The sequence below is a fragment of the Chiloscyllium plagiosum genome, chromosome 16 (genome assembly GCF_004010195.1).
Source record: "Chiloscyllium plagiosum isolate BGI_BamShark_2017 chromosome 16, ASM401019v2, whole genome shotgun sequence".
NCBI classification, from domain to species: Eukaryota; Metazoa; Chordata; class Chondrichthyes; order Orectolobiformes; family Hemiscylliidae; genus Chiloscyllium; species Chiloscyllium plagiosum.
In genome coordinates, this window is record NC_057725.1 from 64331710 (window position 1) to 64346724 (window position 15015).

A 15015-nucleotide genomic window follows, 5' to 3' on the forward strand; every position below is an offset into this window, starting at 1 on the left:
CTGAGGTCCGAATCTCGGCTGCTCTGCTGTTCCCGCGCGCAGCTTCATATTTTATACTTTTAGTTGTCAGGATGTGTGGGATTTGAGGATGAATGGGATGATAGTTCCCCATCATCACTGGAGTAGGTGCGAATAGGCTGTTCCCTGCCGTCCCAGGAGAGTTGCAGGGCACGCACAATAGGGTGCCAATTGGTTTATGTAAAACGGGTCCGGGTATTATCTGCTTGTCTCTCTCTGTGAGGGCAGAGGCTAGCAACTCCCTTTGTTCACTTGGGGTGTTGGTGTGTATTGGTCTGTCTGTACCTGTCTGGTGGATGCCTGTCCTTTGTGTCAGAATGGCTCCGTATCAATAGGTATGTGTGTGTTTCAGTCAGTCTCTTGATGTGATTAGGAGATGGGTTTCCATATTTAATTAATTCTGGAGCTTTGGCCCATGAGTCATGGGTAATGTTGGTCTAGTGTGGTTTCTATCTGTCCTCTGTCTCCTATCTCCCAGTCACATGGGCAGACCGGCAGCTACTGAGTTTTTGTGGGTTTTAAAGCTGCGACTGCTGTTTAAAACACAAAAATGAATTCTTATTGTTTCCTGATGTAGGCATAGTCCTGTGGCAAATGTGGGGCGGCTCTGATGCCCGCTTGCAGACCCATTACTGCACAAGGCACACCTTGCTTAAACCAACCAAATGCAATACCCACTAACTCACTACCTTTGAGACCAATACTCCTAAATCCAACCTGGAATTAAAGATTTTGATCCTGACAAAAGTCCCCAATTTGTTAATGGACCAGACCAAATGCCCTCAAAATATATTAGGAAGATAGCCTCGACCCGAACCTTCTGTTTTGAAGGGAAGTATAAGGCATTGTGTTTGCAATTCGTTTGGTCAACTCCAGGCTTGAAGCAGCAACAGTTAAAATACAAACAAAAGAAGGATTTTAAAAATTAGCTAACTGTAACTCTACTAAGATACTCAACAAGATAATGTATACATTAACTACCACTGATTAGCTGTTCCAAGATAGTAACATCCCATAAACATACCCTTGGCATAGGCAAATGCAGTAAAATAAATTGTCCCACATGCAACATTTCTCCAGTTCAGGAGGAAAGAACATCAATAGAAAATTCTGAGAGAAAGAGATAACGCGAGCATTTTGTTGTAGCAAAGAGAGATGTACTACAGCTTCCAGACTTCAACAACTACATGATGTCAAACAACAACAATGTTAAACTAAAATCCTGCTTCTGTGTAGTTTGACCCCACCCCTATTGCTCCAACTTAAAAAAAACTCATAAACTGTTTACTTCACTGGCTTAGAACAGACTGGTTGGAACCTCTCTCTCAGCCTCTCGTCATGAAAATACCTGGACAAAATAAACTCTTAAAGTCATAATGTTGCCACAGTCTCTAAAAACACAAACATAGAACAGTACAGCAGAAAAACTGAAAATGCTGTAAATAGTCTTCACTTCTGACAGCACCTGTGGAGAGAGATTTGAGTTATGAACTTCACAAGCGGACACATTATAGCGCCTTCCCCTTAACCAAAATTTCGTCCCTTAATGTTGTGCCAACCTTACATCTTACTCTAAGATCGAACTAACCAACATACTCGTTATTTTACTATCATCCATGTGCCCATCCAAAGTTGCTTAAATGTCCCTAATGTAGTCCACTTTATTTGTGGGCCAGGTTGAAGTAGAACTACAAGTAGTGGTAATCATTTCATCCCCTAAAGCCTGCTCTATCATTTAACATGATCATAGCAGATCCCATCTCTGCCTCGACTCCACTTTCCTCCTGCTTCCCAATACACTTTAACCCATTACTAATTAAACACTCTAAAACACAGAGAGCTACCCCCTTTCCTAATTTGCTGGGTTTGCCAAGCAGGCCTGTCCAAACTTCCAGGACATTACCCTAACCTAGAATCCATGATCCTTCTTCCTCAGGTACTGCAAGTCATCCCAGCAATTGCTACTACTCAATCCTAGTGCTGCTAGGACTACAGAGTTGCCAGTTAATCTGATTGGCCAGCAATTCTCTCATACTCAGCATAATATTCTTAAAGGGTGGAAGCTCCACTCTGACCCAAATATGGCTGCCACTAGCATAGACATTTTGGTTAAGGGGAGGGTGCTATAATGTGTCCTTTTGTGAAGTTCATAACTCAATTCTCTTTCCACAGGTGCTGTCAGAAGTGAAGACTATTTACAGCATTTTCTGATTTCTCAACATGTCTTACTTTCATATCTGTATTTTATTCAATGCCAGCTTTCTTCTCCAGGAATGCCCATCTCTGCTCTTTTCTCCCAGGGACAGCTTGTTTATCTATTCTGTCTGCAAAAAGCAGTTGTTCAGAGGACACCGTGTTAAAAATCCTCAAATGTACTTTGAGAAACAAAGCTCACTCACTTCAATAATTTCAATCCGAGACAAGATCTGAATCAGCAGTGTCATTTATTTTACCCTTGCAAGAGGGTGCGATGTCCTGTCTACAAGGCAGGAACACACACACTGAATTCAACGAATACACGATATTTATGTAATTTAGTTCTTTTTTTTATCCCATTGCTCCTCCCCATTTACATCTTCCACTTCTCTAAGACCGGCACACATTACTCCTGTTTATCTCTTACCTCATCCGGCCTTGTCTGTGACAAAATGCTTATTTCTGGCCTCACAAGGCCGTTTGACCACATCCCGCTGTGGCCCATTGTTAGGTATTATCTACTCCCTCCATCTGTGCTTTCCCCAACCATACTGATCCTTATGACCTTTTAATTGGGGTTTGTTCCTGTGTTTCTGTAAAAGTGGGAAACTGATGCTTATAACTACTGCTTGTGCAAGCATATCTGGCATAACCTACATCCTCACAGCACCTTATCAATATGTCTGTAACATCTACCATTGTTTTGCAGTCACGTTTCATTCTTGCATACAATCTTAGCTTATACAAAAACAATTATGTATTTCCTCCATATAGTTTGCATTCTAGTTGACTCAGCTCTTAGTTGAAACAATTACACACTGGTGTGAGTTCATTTACCTTGCATAAGTAATTATAATTGCAGAAGTAACACTACTTTACCTATATCCCACAATATTAAATATTTTAATAAATTATCATTTAAAAATATTTTTCCATTTGGCATAATTATAATAAAAGCAAAATACTGCAAATGCTGGAAATCTGAAATAAACACTCAATAGGTCTTGTAGCACATAGAGAGAGAAAAACTATGTTTCAAATCCACATTTTTAAGCTGGAAAGGATAATAAGAGTGATACATCAATTTTTGGCTTATGCAAGTGATAAACATCAGAATTACTGAAGTTAATAATTAACCAAATTATAACGTTCAAGATCACTAACACAACTGAAAGAGCAACTGCTCAGTAAAAATAGCTTAAATATTTGAAGTTACTATTATAACTTTTTATCCTTGAGCCAAATAAAGTGGGGAAAAAAATCATATATTGTTAAATCTTAAGCATCTAATAGGTTGCGATTCATGATTGCAACAGACACTTCAGCACTGGCCATAAATACCTTTCAGGGAACAGGACTGCTCTCTATTCCTAACACATAACTGCTCTTTAGTCAACACTCCTTGTGTTCCTCTCCAAATGTATAAAAAGCTAGAACACTTATGGTGCACAGATAATGTCCCTACTTCTGTGTCAGAAGGCTTAAGTTCAACTCGCACCTGCTCCAGGTGGGAGTTGAACATAACATGTTTGAACAGGTTAATTAAAAATGTCTATGAGATGTTAACAAACCTTCTGTTTAATATTGTACTGACCATGGTGGCTCAGTGGTTAGCACTGCTACCTCACAGCACCAGGGACCTGGGTTCACTTCCAGCCTTGGGTGACTGTGTCTGTGTTGAGTTTGAGTATTCTCCCCGTGTCTCATAGCTTTCCTCCTACAGTCCAAAGATGTGCAGGTTAGGTGAATTAACTATGCTAAATTCCCCCGTACTGTTCAGGATTGTGTAGATTAAGTGCATTAGGGGTAAATGGAGGGAAATGGATCTGGGTTGGTTACTCTTCAGAGAGTGTGTGGACTTGTTGGGCTGAATGTCCTGTTTCCACGCTGTAGTGATTCTATGTATCTGACTCTGCCACCACTGCCTGCAGTGCATTCCAAGCACCTACCACTCTCTGTGTAAAGAACCTACTCTGACATCACCCCTAAACCTTCCTCCAATCACCTTAAAATAATGTCCCATTGTGATAGCCATTTCTGTCCTGGGAAAATGTCTCTGGCTATCCACTCTATCAATGCCTCTCAACATCTTGTACACCTCTATCAAGTCACCTCTTATCCTTCTTTGCACCACTGAGAAAAGCTTTAGCTCCCTCAACCTTTCTTCATAAGACATGCCCTCCAGTCCAGGCAGCATTTTGGTAAATCTCCTCTGCACATCCTTCCTGTAATGAAACAACCGGACCTGAACACAATATTCCAAGTGTGGTCTAACCAGGGCTTTATATAGTTGCTCTTGTGGCTCTTAAAATCAATCCACCTGCCAACACACCATATACATTCTTAACAACACTATCATCTTGGTTGGCAACTTTGAGGGATATATGAGCGTGAAACCCAATATCCCTCTGTTCCTCCACACTGCCAAGAATCCTGCCTTTAACCCTGTAATCTGCATTCAAATTCAACCTTCCAAAATGAATCAGTTCACACTTTTCCAGGTTGAACTCCATCTGCCACTTATTAGCCCAGCTCTGTACCCTGTCAATATCCCATTGCAACCTACAATAGCCCTCCAGACTATCCACAACTCCACCAACCTCTATGTCATTGGCAAACTTACTTAGCCACCATTCCACTCCCTCATCCAAGTCATTTATAAAAATCATAAGAACATCTGTCCCAGAACAGATCCCTGTGGAAAACAACTGGTCACCGAGCTCCAGGCTAAATACTTTCCATTTACTACCAACCCCTGTACTCTTTGGGCCAGCCAATTCTGTATCCAGACAGACAGGGTTTCCTGTAGCCCATGCCTCCTTACTTTCTGAATGGGGAACCTTATCAAAAGCTTTGCTAAAATCCATATATACATCCGTAGCTCTATCTTCATCAATATGTTTTCTCACATCCTCAAGTAATTCAATAAGGCTTGTGAGGTATGATCCGCACCTCACAAAGCCATGCTGACTATCTCTAATCAAACTGTGCTTTTCCAAATAATCATAAATCCTGTCTCTCAGAATCCTCTCCAATAATTTGGTCACCACAGATGTAAGGCTGACTGATCTATAATTCCCAGGGTTAGCACTATTCCCTTTCTTGAACAAGGGAATAATATTTGCCATCCTCCAATCATCTGGTACTAATCCGGTGGACAGCGAGGACACAAAGATCATCACCAAAAGTGCAGCAGTCTCTTCCCTCGCTTCCCACAGAAACCTTAGGTATATCCCACCTGGCCTGGGGACCTATCTATCCTCATATTTTTCAAAACTTTCAGCACATCCTCCTTAACATCAACCTATTCAAGCATATCAGCCTGCTTCATACTGTCCTCACAAAAGACACGGTCCCTGTCAGTAGTGAATACTGAAGCAAAGTATTAATTTAAGGATCACCTCTACCTCCTCCAACCGTAGGCAGAAGTTCCCTCCACCACCCCTGATTTGCCCAACCTTCACTCTGGCCATCCTCTTTTCCTCACATAAGTGTAGAACGCCTTGGGGTTTTCCTTAATCCTACAAGCCCAAGCTTTTTAATGCTCCCTTCTAGCTATCCTAAGTACTGTACAGCATTATACTATGGCCATCTCACATCTGCACTATGTGCCTGCAGATTACACAGCAACACAATGAATGTGCTTCAACCAAATGACGTGTATCACGATTGGAGGGAAATAGTCCTCAGTTATATCACAAATCTGACATCAATCCAGGGTCCAAGGAAAGGTCAGTCAGCCATTCAGGCGGTCAGGATCAGGATCTTCTTGTAGGAGATAAGAAGCCTAATGTTGGGCACACCACAGCTGGTCTTGACTCTTTTCTCCTTCTTATGGACCATTTTCAACTGGAATACGATGATAGAAAAGATTGAATTAGATGAAAGTAGTTACCACAGCTGTCAATATTGGTGAAGATGGGGGTAAAGTTGAGGTATTCTGAGTGAGTGAGTAGACAACACAGAGGACGTACAGAATATTGTAGGGAGATTGGGTGACTAAAAAGAAGTGAGGGGAGATGTTGCATTCAATAACAAGAGTAGTAGAGCATGAACCTTGGTGGGAGGTGTGTGTAGTTACAGAGAGAGAGAGAGTGAATGTGAAGTAGCATTCTCCAGATTCAAAGTTTGTGAGAAGATTTGTAGCTCAGGTGCTCGTTGTTGTTGTTGTTGTCCCAGCTTGGCGAACAGAACCACAACATTCTCCAGATTGCTAAGATCCCATGGACCCAGGTGGCAACTTCAGACCAGTAGGAAGGTGTCTTGGTCTGGTGTTTTGCTCTCCTCTGCTGATCTTGGAAAGGAGCAGAGCCCGCCATTGCATCACCCCAACCACAAAGATTTTCAGGCCAATATCCAGTAAGGGGGGGGTGTCAATTGCCCCATTTCTTGCATGTCCAAGACAAATGTGGCGAATTGTGCAGGGCAGTTTAGGGCTGACAGTGCTTGACTGGCACACAAAGCCTTTTAAAAATGGCACTGATGGCAGGGATGCCAAGGTATTCCAGGAGTGGCATGTACTTCTATCCGCAATGATGGGGACAATTGGGCTAGCATTAGATGAGCGGGGTATAATAAGAATGTGGTATATAGTCAATGAGATGAATTTAGAATGATTGCATGAGAAAACCTGCTAGGCCTCCTGGAGAGAAGCCTTCCATGAAACTACGAAAATGACACAGATTTCACCCAATGTCTCTTATTGTCGAAGTTGTGCTATCCATAGGCAAGATTGCAAGGAAACCTTGCTTCATCGTTCTCATTTGACCCATTGGAGGAACAAATCAAGTTGGATCTATTCATCTTAAAGGGTAAACGCATTTTCATTGCCTTAGGTGTAGTGGTCAGCAAAGAGGGTTATCTCAGATTACAACAGGATCTGGACCAGATGGGCCAATGGGCTGAGAAGTGGCAGATGGAGTTTAATTCAGATAAATGCGAGGTGCTGCATTTTTGGAAAGCAAATCTTAGCAGGACTTATACACTTAATGGTAAGGTCCTAAGGAGTGTTGCTGAACAAAGAGACCTTGGAGTGCAGGTTCATAGCTCCTTGAAAGTGGAGTCGCAGGGAGATAGGATAGTGAAGAAGGCATTTGGTATACTTTCCTTTATTGCTCAGAGTATTGAGTACAGGAGTTGGGTGGTCATGTTGCGGCTGTACTGGACATTGGTTAGGCTACTGATTAGATTACATTACATTACAGTGTGGAAACAGGCCCTTGGGCCCAACAAGTCCACACCAACCCGCCAAAGCGCAACCCACCCATACCCTTACATTTACCCCTTACCTAACACTACGGGCAATTTAGCATGGCCAATTCACCTGACCTGCACATCTTTAAAGATGTTGTGAAACTTGAAAGGGTTCAGAAAAGGTTTACAAGGATGTTGCCAGGGTTGGAGGATCTGAGCTACAGAGAGAGGCTGAACAGGCTGGGGCTGTTTTCCTGGAGTGTTGGAGGTTGAGGGGTGACCTTATAGATGTTTACAAAATTATGAGGGGCATGGATAGGATAAATACAAAAAATTTTCCCTGGGGTTGGGGAGTCCAGAACTAGAGGGTATAGGTTTATGGTGAGAGGGGAAAGGTATAAAAGAGACCTACAGGGCAACATTTTCACGCACAGGGTGGTACGTGTATGGAATGAGCTGCCAGAGGATGTGGTGGAGGCTGGTACAATTGCAACATTTAAAAGGCATGTGGATGGGTATATGAATAGGAAGGGTTTGGAGGGATATGGGCTGGGTGCTGGCAGGTGGGACTACATTGGGTTGGGATATCTGGTCGGCATGGATGGGTCTGTTTCCATGCTGTACATCTCTATGAATCTATGAATCTAAACTACTAGCCCTGGTGGCTTGAAGTCAAGTAATTACATGGACCCACCTCCAAGGTGGTTGTTGCATGATGAAAGAAATTTTCACCAGGTGGTAAAAGGAGATTACATGCTCAGCTCCTTAACTTTATGCATGCTTTTTGACAAGTGACCGCGGGAACCACCTTGGCTAAGGTCCAGAGGAGAAGGATCACCATCATACAAACTGGACCATGCCTATGAGCAGCACCATTAAATGCAGGAACTACCAGTATTCTTCCTGTGGACTTGTTCTTGATCTGGAATCAAACTGCTTTGGCCATGTTGTTTTGTTTATCTTTATTCTTCAAATGGGCTTTGCAAGTCTAGTTTGGCTGCCTAACGAAAATAAAAATAACTCAGTCACTTCAGTAGACTATTCACATAATCATCTTTAGAATGTTTGTGTTCTTGTACTTTGTCTAAAAGAAGGAAGGGGATAATTGCGTAGTATTGCGACAATTTCTGAGGTCCCACAATCCTCTGACCCTTATCCTTAGACAGTGACCAGGCAGAGATCCGTAGAGTGGTAAAATGGCTTTTATTACCTGGCAAGAGGCATGGACTTTACAGTACCTAAAAATGACATGCTGGAGATCCAGAACAAAGGATTACAAAAATAGTTATACTCTTAGATTTGGTCAAAAGAAACTAATATACATCAGTTAAGAAGTGTACAGTTACCAAAATCAAATCATTACAATGGGTTAGGTTTACATTGTGCATAAAATACGAATACAATTAACCTTTCGCTACACAGGTATGCCTATCTAATTGTAGCATACATTTAGTGTGAAGGCATACATTATCAGAGATAAAAAGTAGAAATTGCTGCAAAAACTCAGTAAGCCTGGCAGCATCTGCAGAGAGAAATCAGAGTTAACAGTTTGGATCAAGTGACCATTCCTCAGAACTAATGGTAGCTAAGAAAATGTTGGTTGATATGCAGACGATAGGGTTGGAGGCATGGGTAAGGAGTGAACGATAGGTGGGGTTTGAGTCCAACGAGAGAGAAGAACAGTTACATAGACAAAGGAGTAGATAACGATCAGGTTAGGAGGGTGAGTAGCTATTAATGGGGACTGTTAGTAGCTAACAATGAGTTGTGTGTAATAGCAAACTGAGTGATAACAAGGTCTGGTGTTTTGGGGCAAGGATGTGGAAGAGCTCAAGCCCTAAAGTTATTAAACTTGATAGAGTCCAGAAGACTGCAAGGTCCTCAAGCAGAATTCCAGCTTTCACTTGAGCACTGTAGCATGCCTGAGACAGAGATGTTGGCAAGGGAACAGGGTGGTATGCTAAAGTGTCAGGCAACTGGAAGTGCAAGGTCTCTTTTGCAAACATGATGCAAGTGTTCTCTGAAGTGGTAACCCAGTCTGCACTTTGTTTCCCCAGTGTAGAGGAGACCACATTGTGTGCAGCGAATGCAATAGACTAGATTGTGTGAAGTGCATTTAAAGTGTTGCTTCATATAGAAGGTGTGTTTGGTTCCTTGGATATTGAAATGGAGAAAGTAAACAGACAGGTGTTACACTTTCTTTGGTTGCGGTAGAAGGTGCCATAAGACTGTGGAGGGATATTGAAGTGAATGAAGAGTGGACCAGTGTGCCCAGGATGAAATGGTCCCTACAGAAGGCTGTCAAGTGGTGGGGAGGGGAATATGTTTCTAGTGGTGGCATCATATTGGAGGAGGCAGAAAGTGCGGCTGGTGATCCTCTGGATGTGGATGCTGGAGTGATGGTAGGTGAGGACAAGGGGATGCTGTATCACTATTGAGGGAGCAAAGAGAGGGGTTGAGGGTCAAAGTGTATTCAGATCGGTTATTCTCCCCTTCCAACATCCCTGGGATTTTAATGACTTCTGTTAAGGCTCAGACGTTCAATGAATAAGCAACCTCTTTATTTAACTGTGAGCATAATCTTATTATTCCTTTACTATTTTCCAGCCAAGTTAGCTCCTAGAGCAAATGGCTTAAGTAACAGTTTTGTGTCAGAAATAGCTGCACAGAGGCCAGTATCTGGTCACTAAGTTATCCTTTCTTTACATATGCACAACTGACCAGCCAGTTCAGCATCAGTCCCTAGAATGAGGACGCTCGTTGAATCTCCTGGTTTTTTAATGTGCAGATGTCGGACACAGTGAGAAACAACAAGTGTGTAAATAATTATTCATATAATCTCCAATACATTTTTTTTCTTTGTTTATTTATTTATTTTATTTCTTTTTTCCTCTTGTTTAGATATAAAACCCCCACACTACCACCTGACTACATGTGTGTGTGCAGGTGTGAGCCAGTGAAAGACACAAGGTGTACAACTCTTTATTCAATTTCCACCACCAAGAAGAAAGGAAACACCTAAGTGGCCAGTGACAAGCAGTGCCCTTCTTAGAGGGCAATGCTGCATGATCAAACAGTGAAGAGGAGGGCAGGGATTAAATCAAAATAGAGTTGGGGGGGAAATAATACACTTTACTCCCTGTGGTGCCCACTTCTCCCTGAATGATTCAAGGGTGTTGGTGGACACCGCGTGCTCCTTTCCCAGAAACACCCGGGCTCTAACATAACCGCGGAAGAGAGCAGGCAATCGGAATATTGCATGCAATTCTGGCCTCCTTCCTCCCAGAAAGATGTTGTGAAACTTGAAAGGGTTCAGAAAAGATTTACAAGGATGTTGCCAGGGTTGGAGGACTTGAGCTATAAGGAGAGGCTGAAACAGGCTGGGGCTGTTTCCCTGGAGCATCGTAGGCTGAGGGATGACCTTATAGTGGTTTACAAAATTATGAGGGGCATGGATAGGATAAATAGTCAAAGTCTTTTCCTGTTTCCATGCTGTACATCTCTATGACCCCCTCCACGGCCTGCTGCCTGGACCTGTTTATGGCCAGTTTGACCAGGCCCAGGAGCAGACCCATGAGGAGGTCCTCTGATCTGCCCTCACCCCTCTACACCGGATGAATCTCCTGTTTATTTATTTTTTCCTTTTCTTCCCTCTTTTACTTCTTCTTCCCACACTACCGCCTAACTGCAGTAGTGCTTATTTTTTCCCCAGCACACGTTCTGTGTGTGTAGGTGAAAGACACAAGTTGCACAAATCTTTATACAATTTACATCACCAGGAAGAAAGCAAACACCCAAGTGACCAGTGACAAGCAGTGTCCTTCTCATCAAAGGGTAATGCTGTGAGATCAAACAGTGAAGGGGAGGGAACGGATTAAATCAAAATAGAGTTGGAGGGGGAAATAATACATTCCACTCCCTGCAGTGCCCACCTCTCCCTGAACAGCTCTCCTTCTCCAGAGACACCTGGAATCTGACATAGCCGCGGAAGGGGGACAGGCAGTTGGCCCTAATGACTCCTCCATGGCCTACTGCCTGGACCAGTTTATGGTCAGTTTGGCCAGGCCCAGAAACAGACCCACAAGGAGGTCCTCTGACCTGTACTCCCCCTTCCACACTAGGTGAATCTCCTGTTTATATATTTTCTTTTTTTGGTTGGTTTCCTGTCACCAAGTCACCCATTATTTACTTGTGCACATTACACTGGCTGTGACCAATCAGCTCAGAGCCAGTCCCCTAAACTGAGCAGATTTTAATCTTTTTTTTATACCCCACATTACCACCTAACCATGGAAGTGCTTATTTTGTCCCCAGCACCCATGTTGTGTGTGTGCAGGTGTGAGATACAGTGAAAGAAACAAGGTGTACAACTCTTTATTCGATTTCCACCACCAGGAAGAAAGGAAGCACCCAAGTGGCCAGTGACAAACAGTGCCCCTCACATCAAAGGGCAATGCTCCATGCTCAAACAGTGAAGGAGAGGGCAGGGATTAAATCAAAATAGAGTTGGAGGGGGAAATAATACACGCCCACTCACTATGGTACCCACCTCTCCCTGAACAGTTCAAGGGTGTTGGTGGACACCGTGTGCTCCTTCTCCAGGGAAACCTGGGCTCTAACATAACCGTGGAAGAGGGGCAGGCAGTCGGCCCTAGCAACCCCCTCCACGGACTGCTGCCTGGACCTGTTTATGGCCAGGCCCAGGAGCAGATTCATGAGGAGGTTGTCTAACCTGCCCTCCCCCCCTCCTAGAATTTGTTTTGGTTTGATTTATTATTGCCACATACACAAAGTAGAGTGAAAAGGTTTTTTTTGTGTGCAGCACACGCAGATCATACCATAAAAAGTGCATAGGGGTAATAGAACTGAGTGAGAAATACAATGTTATGGCTGCAGAGAAGGTGCACAAAGAGCGAGAGCAACATTAAATTTAAAATTTGAGACATCCATTCAGAAGTCTCATAACAGCATGGAAGAAGCTGTTCTGCTGGCTCTTGTGTTTAAGGTTTTGTATATTTGATCCAACGGGAGACTTTGGAAGGACCCTAAAATACCAGCCTCTATTTTTCTTTTATCCTCCAATGTTCAAGGAGCAATGGTGTGTAGCAAAGACTCGTCATGGACCTAGTCATGCATTGTTTTGGACAGCACATATCGTCATCCACATAACTAAATTCTTACTCCAATAGTAAACCCCATCAACTAGTTATCTCCCAACAAATAGTTACATTATTTCCTGCAGTCCGTGGCAGTAGAAAATTTAAGATTTAATTAAATAGATGTCACTACATGGTTGTGAATCTTAGATCCTCAATGTCTGACCTAGCTCCATCTATCAGGTTCCAGATGAGGTTATCACATTCCCTTCACCTCAGTAGCCATAATTATTCCTTAAATCTATAGTGATCAGTGAATATTTAGTCCCACAATCTGTATATTCTAGTCCCTTCCCAATGACTTTTGGCATTCCAAGAAGAATAGCTATTTAATCCAGATAGTTGTACTGAATTAACTTCTGAGTCGAGAGTGTGGTGCTGGAAAAACACAGCAGGCCAGGCAGCATCTGAGGAGCAGGACAATCAATGTGTCTGGCATAAGCACCACAGTCTCGACTCTAATCTCCAGCCTTTGCAGTCCTCACTTTCTCCTGAATTAACTTCTGACTTGGTGCTCCTAAAATGATCCCTTGATATTGAATTATAATACACATTTAGTGTGAAGCCATATACATGTCGTCATATCTGATTCCACGGTAGTCTACTATTTGTCATTGCATAACAGTTCATGTCTGATTTGTGAATATCAATTAGTGTGATTTAATGACTTCTGTCAAGGCTCTAACATTCAATGAAGAAATAATCTCTTTGTTTGCCTGTGAGCATTATCTTATTATTCCTTTACTATCTTTCTGAAAAGTTAGCTCCTAAAACAAGTGGCTTAACTAACACTTTTGTGCTCTTGTCAGTTATCCACAGCTAGAAATTCACAACTGTCTGCCTCTAAATATTGTTCTGCAAAGTATTTTATTAAGCTATTATTTTTAAACCCTTTCAGACAGGTTATTTAATAATTGTAGTACCTTTCTCTTTATCTCAGAGATTGGCAGTAACTTTGTGGGACCGGGCAGAGTAAGAATAAATTAAATTGAAAATTGTTAATGGATAGAATTAAATAACCAGGAAGGAGGTGTAGATAATTAGATAATAGCTATTTTGCTCATTATTAGATTGCAGTGTAACAATGTCATATCATATATAGCTGGAACCTGTGAGAGAAAGCCCTATATCTTTTAATGGCCAATTACAGTTTCTTAGTTGAAAACAGTGTTTCCAGCTTTCTTCTACTAAAGACATGCAGAATCATGATTTGGAGATGCCGGTGTTGGACTAAGGTGTACAAAGTTTAAAAAATCACACAACACCAGGTTTTAGTCCAACAGGTTTATTTGGAAGCACTAGATTTCGGAGCGCCGCTTCTTCATCAGATGGTTGTGGAGTATAAGATTGTAAGATACAGAATTTATAGCATAAGTTTACAGGTGATGTAACTAAAATTATATATTGAAAAAGATCTGGACTGTTAGTTAACTCTCATCTTTTAGAATTACCATGTTGATTTCAGTTCTTTCATATGTAAATTGCAAAATGTTTTTAAAAGTTACATTCTCAAGTGAACTTTAACAATTGGTATCATGTTGGCCCAGATAATGCATTGAAGGTGTGAGCTGCCCTGTGTGAGACTGTCTGCCTGTGCCACAATGGTCAGACTGATTCTAATCTAAAAAACAGATTTACAGAATCTTACAAGGATTCATGCAGTTTTTGAGCAAAGTAAAATGTAATTCTGCAAGTACAAATTCACCCCACAAACTTATTTATGTATATGTGCATTTGGGTCTGTGGGAGGTGGGGGGAGGGATTGTGAGTGTCAATAAGAGTATGTGTGTGAGTGTAAAGGGGTATAAGTCTGTGAGAGTGTGCATGTGTAAATGTGGGAGTGTATCCGAAAGCTAGTGCTTCCAAATAAACCTGTTGGACTATAACCTGGTGTTGTGTGATTTTTAACTATGTAAAATCATGTTATGATGTTAACGCATTCTGCACAACCTCTTGGTAATCTACATGCAAGTTTGATTTGAAACGCAGAAGTGTGGATTTTTCCAAGTTTAAAGTTTTTCAAACGTTTCTACAAAGAAAGAAATGCTGGGGCCTGGAGATTTAAACTTTTTTCTTGTCACCACTTGTTTGATATTCTTGTCAGCACTTGTATTTGCCAGGTTACTGGAAATCTTATCTTATTTACCTCAGAGCAATCATGATTCGGAGATGCCGGTATTGGACTGGGGTGTACAAAGTTAAAAATCACACAACACCAGGTTATAATCCAACAGGTTTAATTGGAAGCACACTAGCTTTCGGAGCAACATTCCTTCATCAGGTGATTGTGGAGGGCTTGATCGTAACACAGAATTTATAGCAAAAATTTGCAGTGTGATGTAACTGAAATCATACATTGAAGAATTGATTGTCTGTTAAGCCTTTCATCTGTTAGAATACAGTGATAGTTTCACTTCTTTCATGTGTAAATCACAAAACCATTTTTTTTAAA

General features: G+C 41.9%; 1 long non-coding RNA gene across 1 annotated transcript in view; it reads right to left on the reverse strand.

The window, feature by feature from the left end:
• The window catches only part of LOC122557978, a 21392-nt gene extending 6737 nt beyond the window's left edge, over nt 1-14655 (reverse strand). The window contains exons 1-3 of the long non-coding RNA XR_006313993.1: nt 14645-14655; nt 8319-8323; nt 5673-5677 (exon numbers count right to left, since the gene is read on the reverse strand). This is a non-coding gene — a long non-coding RNA (uncharacterized LOC122557978). The remainder of the gene's footprint in view (nt 1-5672; nt 5678-8318; nt 8324-14644) is intronic.
• Nucleotides 14656-15015: the final 360 nt, after the last annotated feature.